At 39.6% G+C, this 23,505-nt stretch overlaps 1 pseudogene across 1 annotated transcript in view; it reads right to left on the bottom strand.

Moving 5' to 3' along the window:
- Positions 1–4,585: 4,585 nt before the first annotated feature.
- LOC309801729 (piwi-like protein 3) overlaps positions 4,586–23,505 on the bottom strand; it is a 34,861-nt pseudogene continuing 15,941 nt past the window's right edge. The window contains exons 4-15 of the transcript in view: positions 18,914–19,040; positions 18,590–18,707; positions 17,762–17,876; positions 16,407–16,585; positions 15,893–15,965; positions 10,035–10,219; positions 9,806–9,909; positions 7,754–7,824; positions 7,241–7,394; positions 6,414–6,534; positions 5,402–5,555; positions 4,586–4,720 (exon numbers count right to left, since the gene is read on the bottom strand). The product of the transcript in view is annotated as a piwi-like protein 3 (transcript). The remainder of the gene's footprint in view (positions 4,721–5,401; positions 5,556–6,413; positions 6,535–7,240; positions 7,395–7,753; positions 7,825–9,805; positions 9,910–10,034; positions 10,220–15,892; positions 15,966–16,406; positions 16,586–17,761; positions 17,877–18,589; positions 18,708–18,913; positions 19,041–23,505) is intronic.

Genomic DNA, 23,505 nt, shown 5'->3' with positions numbered 1-23,505 from the left:
ACATGACCTCTACAGCCAAATGCATACTTCTTAGAATGTGTCAACTTTACAACATGGCTGCACCCTTCCTTCATCTCATCCAGACACATCTAGAGTCACTTCTCCTGACCCTGTCCCTACCGCCATCTGCCACACTTAGGCCCAGTGCAAATTCTATTATTTACTTGGATGAACAACCAAAAAATTTTTTTTCTGTTGTTGACATATGCTGTTACCAACACCTAGAGCATTTCCCCCCTCATTTCTCCTTCTAGCTCATTTCCATAAATCCTAAAGATATCACCCTCTGGGGTCAGGTTTCTGTGTCCTAAATGCTTCCCCCAAGCCCAAACCCTCACTGGGGATTTAACTCAATTTGTGCTCCCAAGGCACCCTTCTAATTCTCACACCGTTGTGTTCAGGGACTGGTAGAAAAAGGTGAAGGTGGGGCTTTGGAGGCACAATTGAAGAGACTGACATCCAAAAACATAAGCTGTGTGAGAGCATTACTGTTCTAGCGTTAGGGACCCCAGGAAGTGGCCAATATATGCTGTAATGGTGGATAATCCACAGGACTGAAAAATTAGATCATTGCATGGAATTGAAAGATTGTTAGGAAGAAGTTGGGTAAGTAAATGTCCCTTTAGCTATTCTTGGCATTAATTGTTTACAGTTCCTTTATGGAAAAAAAATCGGAGGTTAAATAAACATTTAACCTAGCTCCTCTTCATTAATAAATACATGTAATACACATCATCAAGTAGATCCCAGTAGGTTTAGAACTGTGCTGCATATAAATATTTTTGAATGAGTAATTCTAAACATCCTTAACTGGATTTATTGAGTTTTGTTGGCAGTCCCGACTTTAAAAAGCCCCTTCAAGTACCCAATATTGTCTACTCCATATCTCCTCAGGGATCCATTGCTCCCCGATGCTCTGGGCAGCGAGTAGGTAGCCTGAAGCCCAAAGGTCTTTCTCTCACTTCCCTGTGGACCTTGAGCACAATGCAAGCACCAAGCTGCTGTCCCATGCTGAGCACTAATAATTAGCCTCATCTCCAGGCTGGAGACCAGAGAGAGAGAAGCCAGTCTGCCTTGACCCAGAGCCCACGAATCTCTCTGTGATTCCTGAGAGTCGGTTAACATACTTGTGGGTCAGGAGTGTGAGGACACAGCCTGAGTGTTGCTGCAGCCAAGCTGCTCCCTGGTTGCCCACATTGTTGCTATTTCCAGTACAGGTGATGGTGGCCATCTGTCCTGGGCCCTTGGATGCTGAGGGTGGCTAAGTCAGCCCTGCCTGGGCCAAAGACCCTAGAGGGAGAGAGGGAAGAGTGAGCCAAGTGAATGAGGGTACAGGGCAGAACTGAGGGGTCCCCCACAAATATTCCACCCAGAACAGGTCAGCCCTCACCTATGCAGAGAGGGAGGAGAATGATGAGGAGAGGGGTGCAGGTCATGGGGCAGGTGCTCAAGAGCTGTGCTGCCTGAGACTCCAGTGGGTGCTCCCCTAAGTCTCTCTTATTCTGAGGCACCCATTGGAGGAAGGAGTTCCTACATTCACATGTGTCCCTGTTCCCCGACACGCTCAGCCCTGGACAATGTCTCTGTGGCAGGTTAATGGCCCCTCCAAAGATGTCTATGTTCTAATCCTTGGATTCTACCCAAATGTTGCCTTATATGGGGAAAGGGAATTAAGGTTGCAGATGGAGCTAGGCTGCCTATCAGCTAACATTAAAATAGGGAGAATATCCTGGATTATCCAAGCGGTCCCAACATCTTCACAAGGGCCATTAAAAGTGGAAGTGGGAGGCAGAAGAGTCAGTGTCAGTGGGGTATGAGAATGACTCCGTTGGCCATTGCAGGCTTTGAAGATGGAAGGGGGGCCAGGAGGCAAGGAATGCAGACAACTTCTGGAAGCTAGAATGAAGGAAACAGACTCCTACAGCCTCCAGAAAGGAATGCAGCCCTGCTGATATTTATTTTAGCCCAGTAATGCCCACATCAGACCTCTAACTCAGAGTCAGGAAATTCATTATTCTTAGATTATATATTATATTGCTGCTTAGGCCAAATTCATTCCTAAGCTACTCAGTAACGTGAAACTTAGGTACTATGATACACTGGAGAAAGTTTATCTATAAGCCTTTGGAACAATAAAGCTTTCTCCTAGGAATATATTTTGTTTGTTTTGTTTTTTTGCAGTATGCGGGCCTCTCACTGCTGTGGCCTCTCCCAATGTGGAACACAGGCTCCAGATGCACAGGCTCGTGGCCATGGCTCACGGGCCCAGCTGCTCTATGGCATGTGGGATCTTCCTGGACTGGGGCACGAACCCGTGTCCCCTGTATCGGCAGGTGGACTCTCAACAACTGCACCACCAGGGAAGCCCACTTTCCCCTAGAAATATTTGATACCCAGTTTCCTTCATCTAATTTATAAAGGACTAGTAGGCTAATAAAGTCAGATGGTGTCCTGGTCACAATATTTCTATTCATCTTACAAAAGCAACAATTTTTTCTAATCAGTAGATTAAGAAGCCCAAGACCATATTTTTAATAACAAGACTGAATTCAGTGATTTTAACATGAATACCTTTATTGAATCACATTTTAAATTTATAATTCTAGACATTATAGTTTTGTGAATAAATAATATTTGTATTGCATTTATAAGAAATGTTCAGAAAGTTCTCATTACTTTGAATTTGTTCCAAGTGATTTTTGTAGCTCTCTAGAAATGTACTACCATAAATGTATTATCATAAATCAAATTCTAGCTTTAGAAAAGAATGTGTTATCTTTAATCATGGAGACCATATCCTATATTATATTTATCATTATTAGCAATACAGCTAGGTAGGACGTTACCTGGATTACAGTATATTTAAAAGACTTGTTTTAATTTTGTTTCTTATAAGATGGGTTCAAATTGCAAACCTAAATTGATTAACCTATAATCAAAGCAATTATATTGTTTTTAAACATATCCTTTTTGATGTATTTGAAGCCCCCTAACTACCCCACCTCAAAAAAAAAAACACTCTAGGAGTATAAGAGAACAAAAGTTTCACATATTGTTTTTTAAATAAATAAATAAATAAATAAATAAATTAATTATTTTTGGCTCTGTTGGGTCTTTGTTGCTGTGTGCGGGCTTTCTCTAGTTGCGGTGAGTGGGGGTTACTCTTCATTGTGGTGCACAGGCTTCTCATTGCGGTGGCTTCTCGTTGTGGAGCATGGGCTCTAGGCGTGTGGGCTTCAGTAGTTGTGGTGTGTGGGCTTAGTAGCTGTGGCTCGCGGGCTCCAGAGTGCAGGCTCAGTAGTTGTCACGCCCAGGCTTAGCTGCTCCACGGCATGTGGGGTCTTCCCAGACCACGGCTTGAACCCGTCTCCCCTGCATTGGCAGGTGGATTCTTAACCACTGAGCCACCGGGAAGTCCCTCATATTGTTTCTTAAGTCTATTTAAAGATAGTTTTAAGTGGAGAGAGAAAAAAAATGTGTCTGCTTTCAGGAAAAACATGATAGCTTCATTTAAACAACTTATTCAAGACTTTCTTCTGATGATGATACAGCTAACACAATAATGTCACTCTTAGACATGCACAAGAGAATGAATTAAACAGAAATGCTAACAAAGCCCTTAATTTACCTTCTTTGTGGAAAAAGTGACAAAATATTACATTCCTGAGCCACCAACTTTTAAATCGCAAAGCTCTCCTTACTGCAGCTCCACCAGAAAAAATTCAGATTCCCATGCAGGTACAAAGAACAAACTATTTCATACATAGGTTGTTTCTTTCATACAAAATATTACACACAAATAAATTCCCATTTAATTTTGCCACTTTTATGTCTTTGTTGTCCTTGAGAAAAAGGATGTTACAAAAATAAAGTAGGTATGATTTTCCAAGTAGAATTTACTTGTTCATAGATATATATATTCTCCATGTGACTAATGACCAACCTTTTTTAAAAAATTTATTTATTTATTTATTTATTTATTTTTGGCTGCGTTTGGTCTTCATTGGTGTGTGCAGTCTTTTCTCTAGTTGTGGTGAGTGGGGGCTACTCTTCATTGTGGTGCACGGGCTTCTCATTGCGGTGGCTTCTCTTGTTGCAGGGCATGGGCCCTAGAGTACGTGGGCTTCAGTAGTTGTGGCATGTGGGCTCAGTAGTTGTGGCGCATGGGCTTAGTTGTGCCACGGCACGTGGGATCTTCCTGGACCAGGGCTCGAACCCGTGTCCCCTGCATTGGCAGGCAGATTCTTAACCACTGCACCACCAGGGAAGTCCCCCAACCTTTACAATTAGAGCAGCATTGCTTGGAGTACAGAATATTCAGGCATGTTTAATCATAAAGTCCTTGTAACACATTTGAGAGGTAAATTGTAAAACAAAACTCTCACTGTCAGTTCTCCCGCCTGGAGAAGAGAAGCCTCATGTTAAGTTAGTGGTAGTATTGAAAATAGCATAACACACTTGGAGTCTCATCCATGTCCAGTCAAGAATGGTTTTAAACTCTGATCGTGCATCTAGGAAAAAAATTTCAGATGTACAGATGCAGAATGAGAAAATAAATTTACAAATTGTGGTTTTCAACATCCCATCATGCTTTCTTCTCTATGTTAAAGGTAAAAGAGACTTTTGACAGAGATCCATGTGGTTCTTGGTGAAGACTCTGGCCCACCAGGTAAGCCAGCTTATGGGCATAATGGCAAGGAGCAGGAACTCGGATGATACCCTTTAGGAGAAAGATCAACTAAAAATTTTTTTTTACCTTTATATCTACTTTCCCTAAGTTTAAATTTTTATGGATATCCAAGGTTCAAAAAGTAGATTCAATTTTGAACAGTTTCACAGATCTGAAGGAAAATCAGTATCAAAAAATACCATAGCCATTATGGAGAACAGTACGGAGCCTCCTTAAAACTAAAAACAGAGCTACCATATGACCCAGCAATCCCACTCCTGGGCGTATATCCAGAAAAGATGAAAGCTCTAATTCAAAAATATGCATGTACCCCAATGTTCATAGCAGCACTATTTACAATAGCCAAGACACAAAAGCAACCTAAATGTCCATCAGCAGATGAATGGACAAAGATATGGTAGGTGTATACAATAGAATAATACTCATTCATAAAGAATGAAATAATGCCATTTGCAGTAACATGGATGGACCTAGATATTATCGTACTAAGTGAAGTAAATCAGAGACAAATATTATTTGATATCACTTACATGTAGAACCCAAAAAATAGCATACAAATGAACTTATTTTTATTTACAAAGCAGAAACAGACTCACAGCGACAGAAAACAAACCTATGGTTTCCAAAGAAGAAAGTGCAGGGGGGAGCAATAAATTAGGAGTATAGGATTAACAGATGCACATTACCAAATTAAAGAAAAAGAATACTTACTAAAAAAGTGTAATACATGTGGCATAGTATGTAAGTTAGACTCTGTACTGCATCTGGGCTCAAGTAAAGCATGTCATGGATGACATTATAATGAGTGGGAGTGCCAGTGCCAGTGCCTTCTTTCACAGACTGACTCACAATAAAAAAGTCATACCTAGAATTATAGAACATAATTGGTATCAAGCTTATTTTAGAAGAAAAACAATGTAGCAAACCTAGTCTTTGAAGTAACAATTTACAGAAATCTATGATACAGAGTTTCCTTTATATTTAGAAGCCTGGCTAAATTTTGAGCAATGATTTGCTAAAGCAAATCCACAAAGGACAGTGAAATCATTGACAATAACACTCATGGGATTTAAACTCACAAGCATATGCACTGATGCCTAGAGGCAGCAAACATCAAATTATCATGTTAGACATGGTCATAGGTAATGTGATTCAGAGATTTAGGGAAAGATCGGAATATCCATCTCTGCAAATCACCAGAATATATTCAAACTAAGTTATATAAGTGGTAAGGTTAACCAATTTATTGTAAATATTGAATGTTTATGTCATTTTATGTTATACTTTATGTTAATTGTACTTTTCATTTGCTTTGTTTTCTTCAATCCTTTCATGCCTTCTACTAGAAAAATCAATGTTTCTGCCTTCAAATTTAATTCATTTCTCCCTATCAGTTGGTATGAATGTCCTGTTTTATTTCTTGCTGTGGTTTTGCATAACTTTCTTATTTGCATAATTCACTTAGAAGTCTAAAGTTAACCAGAAGTTCTAGCCTTCTTCCTAACAACTGAATCATAGAACGATCAATAAATATTTGTCTGTTTTTAAAATTCTCTGAAAAACAAAATGATTGAAGACAGAAAAAATTATCATCTAATATACCTATCATTTTTAACCTTCTTTAGGTCAATTCTTCCTTTCTCGTCCAAATCATGCAAACCTTAAAAAACTCTGTTACTATTTAAATAAAAAGGAATCTTTAAAATAAAGAAAGATGGCTTACCATTCCATCCTAGTCACCTCTAAATCAATAACTGTTCCTGGAGATGGATTGTCAAGTCTTCATCCTTTTCAATAAAAAATCTGATGTTTGTTTCTTCACCACGATGAAAGTTAGTCTGACACTTAAAAGATTAAGATCAATGTCACTCTGTTTGCTTTGCATTATCTCAGAAGCATTCAGAGTGTCGAAAACAGCCCACACATAGGAGCCATTAAAAGGAGTCTGCAGATGGTATCTCTCCACACACCCCAATTTTACTGTCTTAGCTCCAAGAGCCTGATTCAGGAAGTAAAGGAGGAGGTTTCTATTCATAGCCATTCAGATCCTAGGGGAAGGGTCCCTTCCTCCCAAAGTCAGGATTACTAGTACTGTCTGTGCTGGGCGCCAGGCTTCACTGACAAACAGGTGAAGCCAGAGAAGGGAACTGAGAGGAATCCCCAGTCCTGGGACGTACAGAACTCCAGGATAAAGGAGCTGGATAGTACAAACCATTGACAGGCTATGTTCATGGATTTTTAGGAATATCTGAGGTTAGCAAGCCCTCCTCCATCAAGGTTTGGAAGGAGATTAGAAAAAGAGAAGAATCATGCGGTTCCATATGGGGAAACAACCTGCTACTGCAAGGCTTCAGTTCTGCTTTCTCCTCTGACATGGGCATGGAACACAAAGTGGGAAGGGTCTGTTTTTTTCTCCCCACCCATCCACTGAAGCCCTCTGTATCCAGCTTTCCAATTCACACATCACAACTGTTGTAGATATTTCCCCCTGCCCCCGGAAACTAAAATGTAAAGCTTACAAAATCTGCACTTAATGAGTAATATACCCACTTGTGTCCTCTGTAAGCATTTTCTAAGTAGGACTCCATCTGTTTTAGTTCTTGGTCAATCAGTGCTTGAAACTGTCCATCTCCCACTCCAACTCGATGCACAATGGTAGAATGTGGCAGAGATGAATTTTGTTCATACCAGAGCTTCAAGGCAGCTGAAAGGAAGTCAGAAACACATATAAATAAACCATAACTTGGAACAAAGTGGCCACTGTTTTTGACAACTTCTATGTTCATTTGTCAACATGGTAGCTTTCAGGACACTGCTTAAATCTTCAGTCTAGTCCATACTTAACAACAGTATGAAAATTTTGAGCCAGATAATTCTTTGTGGTGGTCAGGGACAGGGAGTGTTGCTGTCCCATGCATGGTAAGACATTTAACAGCATCCCTAGCACTCTATCCCCATTGTGACAATGAAAAATGTTTTCACTCATTGCCAGATGTCCCAGGTGGGGGGACAGTATCTCCACCAGTATAGACTCAAGCCCTCCAGCTTCCACCAGGCACTGACTATGCAAACAGGTTGTCAGCCCATTGACAAGCTCCTGCCCCGATTGCTGGATGATGCATTGAGAGAACCACCTGTATGGAGAAAAATAAGCCATTAGTTTGGAAAACAAGATTAATTCAGAATCAAAATGATGAAATTAATCCATGACCAAAAAAAATTCACTATCAGTGGTTGAGGACCCAATTAAAGATCCATTCTTCATCCTGCTGTAGAGATCCAAGTATTGGTCTCTTCACATATCTTAGGCATTTTGTAACATTTTGCATGCACACAAAGAGTAAGAATGGAAACATTTGTTAACATTAACTACAAATTATACATGCTTTGAATACATATGACTCATATTGTTTCAGCTCCTGGGGAATTCCACAAAGTGCAAACCCAGTGTTTTTCTGGAGACTCCTACTTCTAGTTCAATGTCTTAAACAATGGTTCATCCATATGAATCTGCTTTGGAGGGAGCAGTTTGCTTCAAAACAGTAATAGCTATTGTGACCACTGCTCAATGTATCAAGTAAAATCACCTGTTTGTCTAGAGTTTCTATCCCCTTATTGCGTTTTTGTTTACTTCAGAGTATTAGGATGACCTGATAGGGTATGATGTATGTTTGCCTCTTCATCTGAATCTGTACTCCGATGGATGGGATCAGGTATTTTGGCTTTACATTTTCACTGCTGCATTCTCAGTATTTACACATAGCAAGTGCTCAAAAATATCTATTGCATGAATGCAAGCTTAACTTTTTACCTATTATCACAACATTTTCTACTAAAAAAGGCAGAGTAAATCCATGTTACTGTATTTAGAGTATGACTGGAAAAAAAAGATCCTTAAAGGATACTGTGGAATTATACTTGGTGGGCCACAAACAACATTGAACATAGTGGTGGTTTGTGACTGTCCCACATACCATAATGCACAAGAATATGCAAACCCATCTGCACTATGGGTTTTATTTTCTACTCTAAGCACAGAAAAAAGAAGGTCCCTGGAGAAAAGGAGAATCATAGGCTATAGAAGCACATCTCCTTATTCAGGTACATTATATACAAATGTATGAAGACAAGATCTTATGATACCTACAGGCCACTAGGTATGTTCCCATAGGTGTCTTCACCCACGTATATCCTAAGTGCTTCCTCATGTGTCCCTATGCAGAGGCTCACTGATCAAATCCTGCGGTTGGCAGAATTCTACCTGTCCTCATCCTTGGAACTTGTGAACATACTGAGATCTAGCCCCTGTGATGATGTTATATGGCACAGTTGACTTTAGGATAAGGAGAGTCTCCAGATGGATGATATCCGACCTCATGAGCTCCTTTAAAATCAGCAAGTTTTCTTTGGCTGATGACAGAAGAGGAAGATGGAGAGATTCAAAAGAGAACAAGAGCACAGTGTGAATTGGCGGGTTGGAAGTTGGAGGGGAGGCAAGGAGCACATCAGAAGGAATGTGGATGGAACTCTAGAAGCTGAGACTAGCTGTAGGTGACAGCCAGCAAGGAAGTGGGGTCCTCTGTCCCACAATCACAAGAAAATTGGCTCTGCCACATCGGCGTATGCTGGGAAGAGGATCCCAAGCCTCCAGGTGAGAATGTGGCTTCTGTGACACTTTTAACTTAGCCTTGGGGCTTCCCTGGTGGTCCAGTGTTTAAGAATCTGCACTTCCTCCTCAGGGGGCATGGGTTCAATCCCTGGTCAGGGAACTAAGATCCCGCATGCTGCGCAGTGCAGCCAAAAAACAAAATCTTGGCCTTGTAAGGCCCTGAGAGCCACGCAGTGCCCAACATCTGACCCACAGGACTGTCCATGGTCATGTGAGTGTCGTCTTAAGCTGCCATATTTTGTCATAGTTGTTAGGCAGCAATAGAGAATGATCAGAGGCTTCCATACAGAATGTTCTGGGAGCCTGACTTTGCCAGAAGATCAGGAGAGCACATCTCTAAGAACAACTTGCCCATGGAGCTTGCCAACAATGTGTGTTAGGTCCGCCTCTCCTATCTGGCCTCCAGATAGCTCCCCACTAAACACTGTCTGCCAAAGCTTACCCACCGCATCAAGTCTGGATCGATGCTTGCCACAAATCCTGCGACTGACTTCCGTCGATGTACAATACCATGGAAACAATCGATAATGATGAACATTGCATTCTGCAACTTAAATTTTAAACCAGGTAGCAGCTTGAGTTAGAACACAAAGCAAATTTCCAATTAAATAGGACCTTAACAAATTCTACCAAAGACAGATGAAAGCAAGAGAAGGCAACAAAATCCCCACGTACTTCTATATCCACCTTCCAGAGGGCACCTCCTAGCTTGCAGTTCATCTGTAGGGCAATCTTTGTAGTGATGGTCTCTCTAAGGTCCGTTTCAACACACACTGGCTTGGAATCGGGTAACTGACACACAGATATCTTTTTATGCCTTCATAAATTTCTTTATTTTCAGTGGGCAGCAAGAAAAGGACCTTGAAAGAAAGCAAACATGACATTCCCCAAAATGCAAGAACACAGTGATGTGAGAAATGGATGCGTGTCGAGGAAGCTATATAGGTGGAGCACTGACAAAGTAGAGACTATTTATTAAATAGATATCTGAATCCATGAGGGTGAAGGGTCTAGAATCACACTGCATTCAACAAGTGTGAGTGTGAGTGTATGGAAGAGACAGGCTGCGAGACAGGCATTTGGCAATGTGCATCGATCCTTTAAACTTGCAAAACCCTTTCATCCTAGTCATTCCATTCCCAGGAGTCATTCCATTTCCAGAAGTTTATCATGAAGTCAATATGGGTGGGTTAAAAACACAGACTGATCTATACCGTCCTCAGGACAGTCACCGTCGATGGGATGATGGCTCTGTGTGGGCACTTCCCAAGCATTCTACTTGATTCACTTAATTCTCTCACCAATCGACTGAGATAAATACTATTATCTGCCCCCACCAGCAAACAAGCTTGGGGGCTGTTATGGAAACTGCCTGATTTACAAGCAGCAGAGCAAGTTTCCAAACCCTCGCCAGGACCTTCAGTAGGACACTGAGCAGTTAGGAAGAGAGGCTACTGCTTGCCTTGTTTCTGACTAATGGGAAAAATCATCAGTATATTCTTTTGAACATAATGATGCTTATAGAAGTTTTTGGCAGACGTTCTTTATCAGATTAGGATAATTCTTTTCTCATTGTAGATTAAGTGAGTTTTTCTTTTCACATGAAGAAGTATGAGATTTTATTAAATGCATTACCTGCATGGACTAAGAAATATTCACCACACTATAATTCACCACACTAACCAGTTTTTTTGAAAAATATAAACAACCTATTTCGAACTTAGTGGCCCACTCTAGCCCATGGTGTTCTCCTAATATTTCCTTAACCGCCAGCAAATCTCTAATAATGAACTCTATTTATTCCTAGTGTTGTTGAGACTTACTCTTTTTCTTTATTCTTGACAGTATCTAATTTTAACTTTTCCAAAGCTTTAGATTTATTTGCAGATTGTTTTCTATTTAGTTTCTCTTTTTACTGTTGATTTCATTCATTCTATTTTACTTTGGTTGACTTGGTTCTTGGTGCATTAAAATCTAGACTTCATTCCCAGTGTATTCGTCAAGGGCTGTTGGTCTCATTTCTAGTTTGCTGTGTCACCCACGTTTTGATGCCTAGTACTTATTTATATAGTCCCTCGGTTGTAAGAGTTTAATAAATTTCCATTATTCTCTCTAATATCACTGTTACTTAAAAAAATAATGGTTTCTTCAGGTGTACGTGGTTTAATGATTTCTAATTGTAATGTACTGTGGTCAGTGTATGTGGTCGATAGGATCCTGGTCCTACATTATTTGGCTAGGTTTCTCCAAGCCCAGTGTGATCAGTTGAAGACAAAGACAAAATGAACTTATAGATGCACTTTTAAAGAGCACCTAATCTTTTGAGTCCATATTTTATATACACACACACACACACACATGCATGCCCACGTGCACGCACACATCTCCCTGTCTCTCCTTCCTCTCTCTCTCTCTCTCTCTCTCTCTCTCTCTATATATATATATATATATATATATATATATATATATATATGTGAGTAGGTTAATAGGTCAAGCTTTTAGGTACAAGTTTAAAATCTTCTAGATTCTGTTTTTTTTTTTTTTTAAATCTGCTGATCTGAGTTTCCTGAGAGTGGTCAGCTAATATTGTCTCCTAAAATTTCAGCTTCTGGAATAGCATGGACCTGTCTCCTCTTAAGAGCTATTCAAGCTGATGAAGATATAGAAACATGCCTGTTTCAGGCTCAGCCAGTTTAACAAGGCAATAAAGAATGATAGGATTAAGATAGGAGAGAAGTAGGGACCCAGAGAGGTGATCCCAGCAACTGAGGCTGCATTCTCTCCTGAGGTATCTGCCCATCCCAGTAAACATGACTGAGAGGTTGGGAGGCTCTGAAAAGACTAACAGCCTCTCCTCAAAGAGGGAGAAGGACAGAAATCAAAGACCAGGTCCTGCCAAGGAAAGGGTACTCGTGTTAAATCTTGAGCCTACCACTCTAAACAGATTCGATTTATAATAATATGCTTTAAAGACATGAAGCTATGAGAATGTTCCAGCTGATGGTGGGTGTGTACCACCTTGGTATAACCATTTAGAAATCTGATTAGCAGCATCTAGTGACAAGGAACATTCTTCTCCCAGGTACATCCCAGCAGAAATGCATACATATGAGCACTAAAGACAAGTACAAAAGTAGTCATGATAGTAGTCATGATTATTTGTAGTAATAGCAAAACTACAAATATCCCAAATGTTTGACAATAGGATGCATTAAGTTAAAAACAATGGGTTACTATCTAGAGCAAGAGAACAAAAAACTACAGCTACACCCAACAAAGATAAACCTCAATGCTGAGCCAAAGAAAAACCAACACAAGACTGAAGCCACATGGCTCTTTAGGTAAAGTTCAAGAACAGACAACATTAAGCTATGGTGATAAGAAGTCAGGGAAGTAGTTTCTTTCGTAGGATAGTGAGTGTGAAGGGGACAAAGTGAGCATCCAATGAGATTAAAAGATTATGATCCATTAAATAAGAATCCATGAGTCTGTGTTTACATAAGTAAGAATGAAGAGCTCTTCCTTATAATAAAATATCAACTAATAAATATAGAAGGGATATTGGAAACATAGACATCACTATTTGGTGAGACTATGTTAACTAACAACTGTTTCAGACAAGAATCCTCAATGGATGCTAAAATTAATGAGTGAAACTTCAATGAGAAACAGAACATTTGCATAGTCTCAAAGTGTCGCACCATAATAACTTTAATCAATTACAAAGGGATAAAACAGTAACTTTATAATGGTGAAACCTACCAGACCTCAACTTAATCAAATGAGCAAAATTACAATGACCAGTTAATACAGCAGAAACTAACACAACACTGTACATCAACTAAACTCTAATAATGATAAAAAATTATTACATGGAGAGCTGATGACTTAAACCATGAAAAGAAAAAAAAAAGACCAGTTAAATCAACATCATGGTCTTCCAAATATGATGGATTTAGTAAACCATAGAATACTTCTGTGATATTCTGCAAGAATGCATTACCTGAATCTAGTCATAAGGAAATGGGCAAACCTATATTGAGGATTGTTCCATAAAATAACTGGCCAGTACACTTCTAAAATGTCAAGGCCATAAAACCCAAAGACAGATTGAAGATACTTCCCAGATTAAAAGAAGACTGAAAATGCCTGTTGGTTAGATGCCTCAGGTGACCCTTGATGGACCAAAGAATTTATTTTGCTGTAAAAAGGAATGATTGGAAGAATTTGGATTAGGGGTATAGATCAGATAAATGGCTCAGGAAAAAACATATATATACACATGTAACTACTATGAATAATGACACGTGTATATATATACATATATATGTATATATAGTGAGAAGGAAAGAATGATTATATGTAGGTAGATATAGAGAGGGAGAGAATGATTATAGGAATGTGCTAAAATTTACTGGTTGGGAAATCTGGATGATGGTTATTGAGAGATTTGTACTGTCTTTGCAACTCTTCCTGTAAGTCTGAAAATATAAAGTGAAAAGAAAAAAGTTTTAAAATATTCAGGAAAATAGATAGTGGAGGTTTTAGATTGGATTGGTGTGTACTCATTTTTAAACAGAAAATTTGTAAAAGATTCTCTATTTAAAATAACAGGGACTATGTTCACAGTTGCCATTTTTACTGCCAATATCTGATTTTGAGGAATAGGTTATTAATGTTATGTGTAAGAGGGCTATTTTTATTCTTTTAGCCTTAAATTATTAATACAGTGCTAGATTGCTTTTCCTTCCTGGTTTTAAAATTGTCTATAGTTTACCTATGCTTTTATTTCCTCTATTTCTGCCTTACTCCACCAGCTCACACGTTTATAGGAATTAAATTCTTTACTATTCCCAAACTATGTGAGTACTTATGAACTCTTGGTAGTGTTACCACCAATTCATATTAATATTTGGGAAGTTAATGTTTAATTTGGGATATAATATAAATATTTGACTTGATGTCTTCCCATCACATTCAGTGGATTACCTTACACAGCCTGGTTCTGGCCCCCACCCAGCGCCACACAGCGTTTGAAATTTGTGAGCCACATGGCTTCACCCCTGCTTATATACGAGAATTCCCCTCTGTTCCTGGTCTAGGGAGACTTACATTTGTGCCAGAAGATGTTTTACACATAATTTCCAGTTCCTATTTTATTGGTCATTCCCAGTTGTTTGGAATGCATAAGATTGTAGGCATGCTCTCCCCACCATTTGAAAAGATACCTTAAAATATTTAAGGGACTGCCCTGAATAAAAGATATTGTTCCAAAAAGCAAAACTAGGATAAATTAGTAAAAGTGGGGCAAATTCCCATTCAAGTTTCAGATAAACTTTCTTAAGAGAAATTCCCACAATTAGAAAGGCAGTCTTTCACTTTCTAGGCAGATGCTAAATGAACAAAGAAAGTCATGTGATGAGTTGGGATGCAAACCACCACCAAGGCCTCTTGAACTCCATTCTAACACGTGATGCTTTGCTGAGTCCCACCTGAGGCTTCCTTGACCTAGCTGAGCATTTAAGGCTACAGCACCAGAGAAGCATGAAGCATGGCATTCAATCAAAGTAACAGGAAGCAAGACACAGATTTAAGAACAGGATTTCAAAAGTAAGACATTTCATTTGAGTATAATAATGGCTCACAGAAGGTATCCTTCAGAGTAGCCTACAAGGTTGCTTGGTAGAAGCTGAAAGGAGAGAAAAGTCTAGGCTCTATGGAAAAGACAAGAGGAGGAATATCCTGGTTTCAGGATCAAGAAACAAAGATCCCTTTTAAGAGCATCCTGGGGACTTCCCTGGTGGTCCAGTGGGTAAGACTCCACGCTCCCAATGCAGGGGGCCCAGGTTCGATCCCTGGTTGGGGAACTGGATCCCGTATGCCACAACTAAGAGTCCACATGCTGCGACTAAAAGACCCTGCATGCCACAACTAAGAAGCCCACATGCCGCAACTAAGACCTGGCACTGCCAAGATAGATAGGTAGATAGATAGATAGATAGATAGATAGATAGATAGATAGATAGATAAATATAAAGAACATCCTGGATGATGAGGGAAGAATGGGAGATGAGTTTGGGAAAAGAATCCAAGGAAGAAAGGAAAAAGATGTTGCTTTAGTAATTCAGATACAACGTAGTGACAACAGATGGGAGAAAGGAAAAATCCCAAGAAAAATACCAGACAAAAGAAAGAACACTTACTGGAAGAGAACAGATCATAGACTTTGCAGGTTACAGCTGGACAGAGAAATGATGAATGTGTGCCTACCATAATCCATATTACTTAATATTTGTATGGTGTTTTTTAATCTGAGACTTAAAAGATAATTCTAAGTCCTCAAGCCTAAAAGAATGAGCATAACATGGTGATATTAAGTAGTAGCTTAAACCCCAAAGTCTGTATTCAGCTACATTATAGGGGTAAATTTATATTTTCTGGCTGGTTTAGGAAACCAATGGCAACATCCAAATTCTAAAATACATACAAATGCAGCTCACTAAGGACGGGGCACACATCAAATAGACACTTACAATCTGTGTTTTTTGTGAAGCATGTTTTTCAAAGGTGCTTATATAAGAATGGACTGTATCATCTGCTTCAAGCCTAGAAAATAAGTATTTCATCTATACTTCAAAAGTAATGAACAGTGAATCATGTCACATTTTATACAGCCAATGAAACATGATATAAAACAAGGCAAGATAAACTGCCAAGGTAAGTATTTCAGTTGAAGGTTTTTAAGACAAAAACAAGTTCAATTTTTGGAAACAAGACTGGGAAGTAGTTTTTGCTATTCCCTCCTCCCCCGTCCACTCATATCAAGTTGCTAATTCTCATGTCTTCAAGATGTAGCCCAATAGCCAGAAATCCATAGATCACAAAAGCCTGATTTAATATGTGTGGGCTGGAGCAGACTTTACTTTTTTGCTTACACACTTTCAGAGTTTGGATAACGTGACAGATTCCTACAATTTAAGAAGTTTTTCCACTTTCAAATTGCCAGCAATCGATTTTGAAATTGTAGATAATTTCTGCTCTACTTACAGTTTTGCATTTCTGACAATTATGCCCATTTTGGGTGTGATTTTCTGTAGATTCTGCTGAAAGGTAAGGGCTGTTCCATAATTTCCCTTAGTGTAGAGTATTAGCCAATGATCCAGTGACATTGCTCTAAGTACAGGTACCCTTGTGTTTCTTGACCAATCTTCATTATGGTTGTCAAACTGGAAGAGAATTCCAAGACATGGTATAAAACTTCATTAAAAAAAAAGAAAACCAACATCATCTAATATGCAAAGGCAATTATCCATTTACAATCCTTTCCACTGTAAATCTGTGCTATCTCCCATTGAAACATTACCATTTTAAACTTCAGCCATGACAAGATTTTTTAAGTACTTTAAAAATAAGTTTATTATAACTAATGAATACAAAAGCTGACATGTTTTCAAACATGTTTGCAAAAAAAGTAAAGCCCTCCCTTGTTACCCCTCCCCACAAGATACAGAGTAAGAACTTGGACAGAGTTTTACATGAAATCTAAACATGAAATTCTCATTTGTCAGTTGATCCTGAAAAGCTCCAACACATTATATTCTAGGTAAAGGTCCATTAAAATTAAGAAATCAACAAACCACTTGCTTTCTACTGTCATTATAATGCTCATTCAAAATGCTGAAGGACAAGAACAGGTAACATAAGATTGCACGTGACAGATATTCAAAGTTCACGGATCTATGAAATCACGAACAACTGAGATGAGAATCCTGGGGGTGGAATTAAACGCTGACTTAAAAAGGCAGTCCAGGTCTTCCCTGGTGGTGCAGTGGTTGAGAGTCCGCCTGTTGATGCAGGGGGCACGGGTACGCACCCCGGTCTGGGAGGATCCCGCGTGCCGTGGAGTGGCTGGGCCCGTGAGCCATGTCTGCTGGCCCTGCGCGTCCAGAGACTGTGCTCCACAGCGGGAGAGGCCGCAGCAGTGAGAGGCCCACGTACCGCAAAAAAAAAAAAAAAAAAAAAAGGCAGTCCAAGGAAATCTATGTACATTGTAGTCTTTCACATCTGGTCTAATGTCAGCTATTTTTCCTTAAGATATAGGTTAGTCACACTAGAATACCATGGGTTATTATGATTTTAGGTATTTGACTCTTAAGGATACATTTGGAAGATCATTTTACTATGAGAGAATGTGCACAATACTAATAAAGATATAATACAGAGTCTACTATATGCCAAGCGTGTTACCTGTATTCTTATTAAATGATGGCTTGTCCTCTCATATGGAAATGACAGGTAGTCTGAAAACAGCAGTCATAGTTATGACATGACCGAGTTAGTTCCCCTTTGGGTTGTTACTAATTTGACCCAACTTTGACGTGACAATTCTGCAGCTGTCTTACAATTCTTCTTCCTTGATGAATTCTTACATCTTGCAAAATTCTTCCAGAAAAGAATAAAAACTCTGTCTCAAGTTCCAAATTCCAGTCTCGAAGCTCCTTTTGCACAGTATTATTTCTGAAAGAAAAAATATTTCCACATGCTCAAATCCAAGAAAATATGCAGAGGCAATTATCCATTTGCAAAACACAAGTCAGTGTTCCTCTCATCTAAAGTTCCTTATTGCTTGTGTTTTGTGTCAAGATGCTACAGGTAAACTCCCTAAGACTCAATCTTGTCTTTGTTCTCACATTTGTGCAGACACTTAGAATCTATTTCATTCTTAGCCCCTCTTGGCCTCCTCTGACACTGCAATGACAGAAAAAAATAGAGTTGCACCTCCCCACTCCCCAAATATCACTTTCTTCCCAATCGTCACTTTTTTTTTTTTTTTTTTTTTGCGGTACGTGGGCCTCACACTGCTGTGGCCTCTCCCGTTGCAGAGCACAGGCTCCGGACGTGCAGGCTCAGTGGCCATGGCTCACGGGCCCAGCCGCTCCCCGGCATGTGGGATCTTTCCGGACCGGGGCACGAACCGTGTCCCCCACATCGGCAGGCGGACTCTCAACCACTGTGCCACCAGGGAAGCCCCAATTGTCACTTTTTAATTGAAGAATCTGAGATGCCAAGTGATCCACACAGGTCTCCACTTCACACACACAGAAAAGTAGCACTTACCCTGTGCAGCTTGCAGGATCTTAGTTTCCTGACCAGGGATTGAGCCCAGGCCCTCAGCAGTGAAAGCATGGAGTCCTAACCACTGGACAGCCAGGGAATTGCCACGCACTTACTCCCTTAAAGCATCCATGAATGTTAGCAATTTATGCTGCCTTCTACCTGGATCCATCCTCATATAGGTGGACTACTCTCTCATCATTCTGTAGTCTTTATGCAGGTCATCCGTTAAGCCTTAAAAAAAAAATCCGAAAGATAACACTCCAAACTAGCAAGAATAGATTTCTATTAGAGAAAACTTAACTGTTGTATCCGGAAGAAGAAGAAAATCAGAGAGAGCAAGTCTGGGTCATGTGGAGTCTTGTGAAAATCCTGTAAAGTAATATTGGTGACTTTAAAGAAGGGCTCTCTTTTATGAAAATGGTATAAATCCACAGTACCTGTCAGGTGGCATAGCTCAGGAACCAGCATTATAGGTTGATGGAGTGTGTCCTGTCGGCTCATTTTCCATTTGCCCTTGGTGATCAAAAGTGGCTGATTTAAGGTAGTGACCACTGTACCACAGTGCTGTTCAACAGAAAAACGAACACTGGCATGCCTATTAGCAAAACCTTAGTAACATCAAATAAATAGGTACAAAAGTGCATTTTCGGATCACAAATGGAGGCCTAGAGGTGTGGTGATATTGTTTCCCCCAGTTTAAGAAAGCCTCCAAAACACTCTTAATATTCTCTTAATTTGATGTCCCAGGGATCACTTATAAACATAGATGGCCAAGGAGAGTAGAACACCCACAAAACATAATGGAATCATTGTGCTACCCTTTTTATTATAGATGTAGATGGGTGAGACTTGTGTAGTATGTTTTTCTCACCACAGTAATGCCTTGAAAGTTTCTAAAACATATTGAGAATTTTCAAGAGGATTCCTCTACTAATGGGGGACAAAAAAACCTGGCAACTTTTTAGAGTGGCAATTCCAGATCTATTCCCAACATTCCTCTTACTTTATTTCCCCTAAACCCTTAGTCTCTGCTTCCAGTAGGGAAAGGCATCTTCTAAGACATCACATACAGAAGTTCCTATCCCTAAGGCAGCAAATTCTTGTACAACAGAGTGACTTTACTCCCCAACACAAAGTGGAGATTCTTTGTAGATCTTCCTAAGCTGCTTATTAGCAAGGTCCTCATCAATAAGTTAACCACATGAATTCTGGTATCATCTGTCATTTAAGCATCTGAGAGCTTCAAAAGGAGTTCCAACTTTGGGCAAGAAGACTTCAAATCGAGGTTTCATGGCTCTTTTCTTTTCAAGCTGGGTGGCTACTATTAATTCTCATGCTATTGTTGCAGATTATATATTTTTTCCTTCAAGCACTGTAGTTATTTGAAGGCAGCTAAGATTCACCCCCTATTTCCTTGTCCTAGACCCTTCTTTAAGGAGGGCACTTGTGCAGGTATATACATGCATGTAGAATCATGGCATCATTTTAAGCTTCATCCACAGCTCCTATCACCCAGTTTATCAAAGCCTTTGGACATGCTCTTCCTCCTATAGAGAACTTTAGAAATCACACTTCCCATTTCTTATAGCTTTTGTAAAAAATAAACAAACCTCTAGGGAGGGTGGGAGGGAGATGCAAAAGGGAGGGGATATGGGAACATATGTATATGTATAACTGATTAAATTTGTAAAAAAAAATAAAAAATAAATAAAAATAAAAATAAAAAAATAAACAAACCTCAATTAAATAGAGTCAGGAGACCAGAGGGGGAGCTCTCTCATACCCTGCCATGATAGCAGAGCCCAACAGGAAGAAGAAAGACTTCTCTTCTTCCCAGGCAAGACCTTGGCCAATGAAAAGCCATGGTCTCTTTGTTTACTAAAGCCCTTCCAACTTTCTTTTCTCTTCTATGAAAGGGTTCTCCTGTCCTCCTCAAGTGGGACTTGCACATGGCTCACCAGGGTTGCAGACCCCAAATTGCAATTCTCCACTGATCCCAAATAAACCCATCTTTGCTGAAGAAGAAACCTGCAGTCTATTGTTTTAGGTCCAAAAAACAAATCAGTCCTGTTGTCCCTATTTCCATTATTTGAAAGGTAGGATTGTGCCTACTTTCTAATGCCTCATCTATGAATTCAGCAGTTTTTCCCAGATCTCATTATGAGACTCTTATGAGACTCAGCTCCTACCAGGGCATCCTGAGACTACCCTAGTCATTCAAATATTTCAGCACATCCATTTCACTCAAGTAAATCTGCTGGAACCATTTTCTTATGTTTACATGTAAGACTCTATATATCAACACATGCTGAGAAGGTAGTTTGCCTTAATGTGACACACTCTCTCAAATTATTACTAATCCCACTACTCTCTGATTCTAACATGCATGAATTATCTATTACAACCTATGTGTATGAACTACTATGTGTCAGTCATGGTGTAAGGTATAAGAGATATGTATTGCAAAGAGCAGAATCATAGCTCTCCTAGTCCTATGAAACTCATAGTCTATTGGGGAGGGGAGAGATTTATAAAAATCACCCAAATATATAATTACAAATTGGGATAAGTGTTATGAAATACAAGTACATAACAGAAAAGGGTGACCTCACAGAGGCCTGATGTTGCAGGTCAGTGTATGCATGGGAGGGAGGGGTACTGTTGGGATATCCAGAATGGCTCTTTTTAAAAAAAAATTATGAAGTATTGTTGATTTACAATACTGTGTTAATTTGTGCTATATAGCAAAGTGACTCAGTTATACATATGTATATTCTTTTTCATATTCTTTTCCATTATGGTTTATCACAGGATATTGAATATAGTTCCCTGTGCTATGCAGTAGGACTTTGTTGTTGTTCCATCCTATATATAATAGTTTGCATCTGCTAATCCTAAACTCCCAATCTTTCCCTCCCCGACTCCCTCCCACTTGGAAACCACAAGTCTATTCTCTGTACCTGTGAGTCTGTTTGTTTCATAGATATGTTCATTTGTGTCATATTTTAGATTGCACATATAAGTAAATCATATGTCCATCGACAGATGAATGGATAAAGAAGTTGTGGTGTATACACACACACACACACAAGTGAATATTACTCAGTCAGAAAAAAGAATGAAATAATGCCATTAGCAGCAACATGGATGGACCCAGAACGGCTCTTCTTAATCAAAGATCTTTGAGATAAAATTTGTAGGATGAACAAGCAAACATCAGCCTAGGTGGAGGAATCAGCACACATAAACTGAGAAGGAGAGAGGTCCTTAACTCTCTCACAGCCTCACCTCCCTTACTTCCCCAGCTTGCATTCCATAGCCTGTCACAATCACGTCCTCACAAATGCCATTCATTCCTTCACTATGCCTTGATCATGCTACGTTGGCAAGTCTCAAACCCTGGTAAAACCCAGCTGTCTGTTCTGCCCATGCAACCAACAACCAAACCCTGCTGACTGGTTCTAGAGTTAGTCTGCCACAATCTAAAAGGGGTGTTCTGTTCAGATTCCCTAGTTATGCTTCCTACCCGTTCAAAAAACCAGCATTTCACACTTTCTCATCTCTTCTCAAATCTGCTATACATCTCCCTCATCGCTGCCCATCAACTAACTCAGCCAATGGTCTTGCTTCATACTCACTGAGAAGTGAATGTCTGAGGATTCAGACAGGAATACACTTATATTCTGCCCAGTGTTTGCCTTCTCTCTACACATATGTATGTTCTTCTTGCCCTCTGATTACTATGGAGGATGTGTCCTGCTCCAGAAAAGGGTCTGTAATCTCTACTACAGCTATGGATTCTAACCTCTTCTTTCCTTCAGGGATTTTGTTCCTATCATTACCCCTCATTTATCTTGCCTTCCGTATTAACAATTTCTCCTTCTCTAGTTATACCAGGATAAACACACACTGTAGTATTCTCTGACTTAAAAAAATCCTTCATCTACATAGCATTTCTCTTCCCTTCTATGCAAACATTGCTAAATTTTTCCTTCAGTACCCTCCACCTGGACTTCAATGCCCACCATTACACAATTTGCTCTTGGCAGTGAACTCCATGCTATGAAACTCAATATACTCTTCACTGTGTATTTTTCCCCCAGCTCTATTGAGGTATAACTGGTATACAAAAATCTGCCCATAATGTGTACAGTTTGGTGAATTGGGGCATATGTATACGCTCTCATTTAACCTCATCTTAACATTCTACAGAGACGCATATCTTTCTTTCCTGAAATATTACATTCTCTTGGTCATCTATATATTCTGCCTAGGTGACTGCATATCAAAATCCAAGACTAGGTAAGAGCTAATAATTCCCAAAATGAAAACTCCAGGCTTTACACCATGGGACTCCAGACTCATCAGCATGCCCAAAGAGCATACTTTTTTTACCCCCTTTGGCAGAGAGATGATACTGAACTCACCACATCTGTACACGAAAGAAAAGAGTGTCCACTTAGGTAGGTTCAGGCTATAGGACTGAATTTTAACAAAGAAATATGAGTGAAAGTAGTGCATTAGCCTATCACTTTCAGTCTAAGGGACCTAAGAGCCAGTATGCTGCTTCTACCTCTTTTCTTCTAACATGACAACCTTGGAGTCCTCTTGTTGAGATGGTAGAGCCACAAAATGGTAACAGATGAGATCACTGAGTCTCCCTGACTCTCATTAGACTTTATTCAAGCCAGAAATAAACCTTTTAAAATTAACTTACTGATATTTCAGGTTGCAATTCCATCTGTGCCTATCTCATCCCAGAACAATCTTATTACACTTATTACAACCAAGCCTTCACTATGTCCTCTCCATTTTCACCCACTTCTCCCATCCTGCTCCAGGCCACCATCATCACTTAAGTCAACTGATTTAATAACCTCCTCACTGGTTTTCCTGCCTCCATTTTTACCCCCGTACAGCCCATTCTCTGTATATTAGACAGAAATCTTACAAATATCTACATAATATGATTTTTTTTTCTGTATGCGGGCCTCTCACTGTTGTGGCCTCTCCCATTGCGGAGCACAGG

Source organism: Mesoplodon mirus (genome assembly GCF_964341445.2).
Source record: "Mesoplodon mirus genome assembly, contig: SUPER_3_unloc_5, whole genome shotgun sequence".
NCBI classification, from domain to species: Eukaryota; Metazoa; Chordata; class Mammalia; order Artiodactyla; family Ziphiidae; genus Mesoplodon; species Mesoplodon mirus.
The sequence above is the reverse complement of the archived record's forward strand: the minus strand, read 5'-3'. Positions and strand labels throughout refer to the sequence as shown.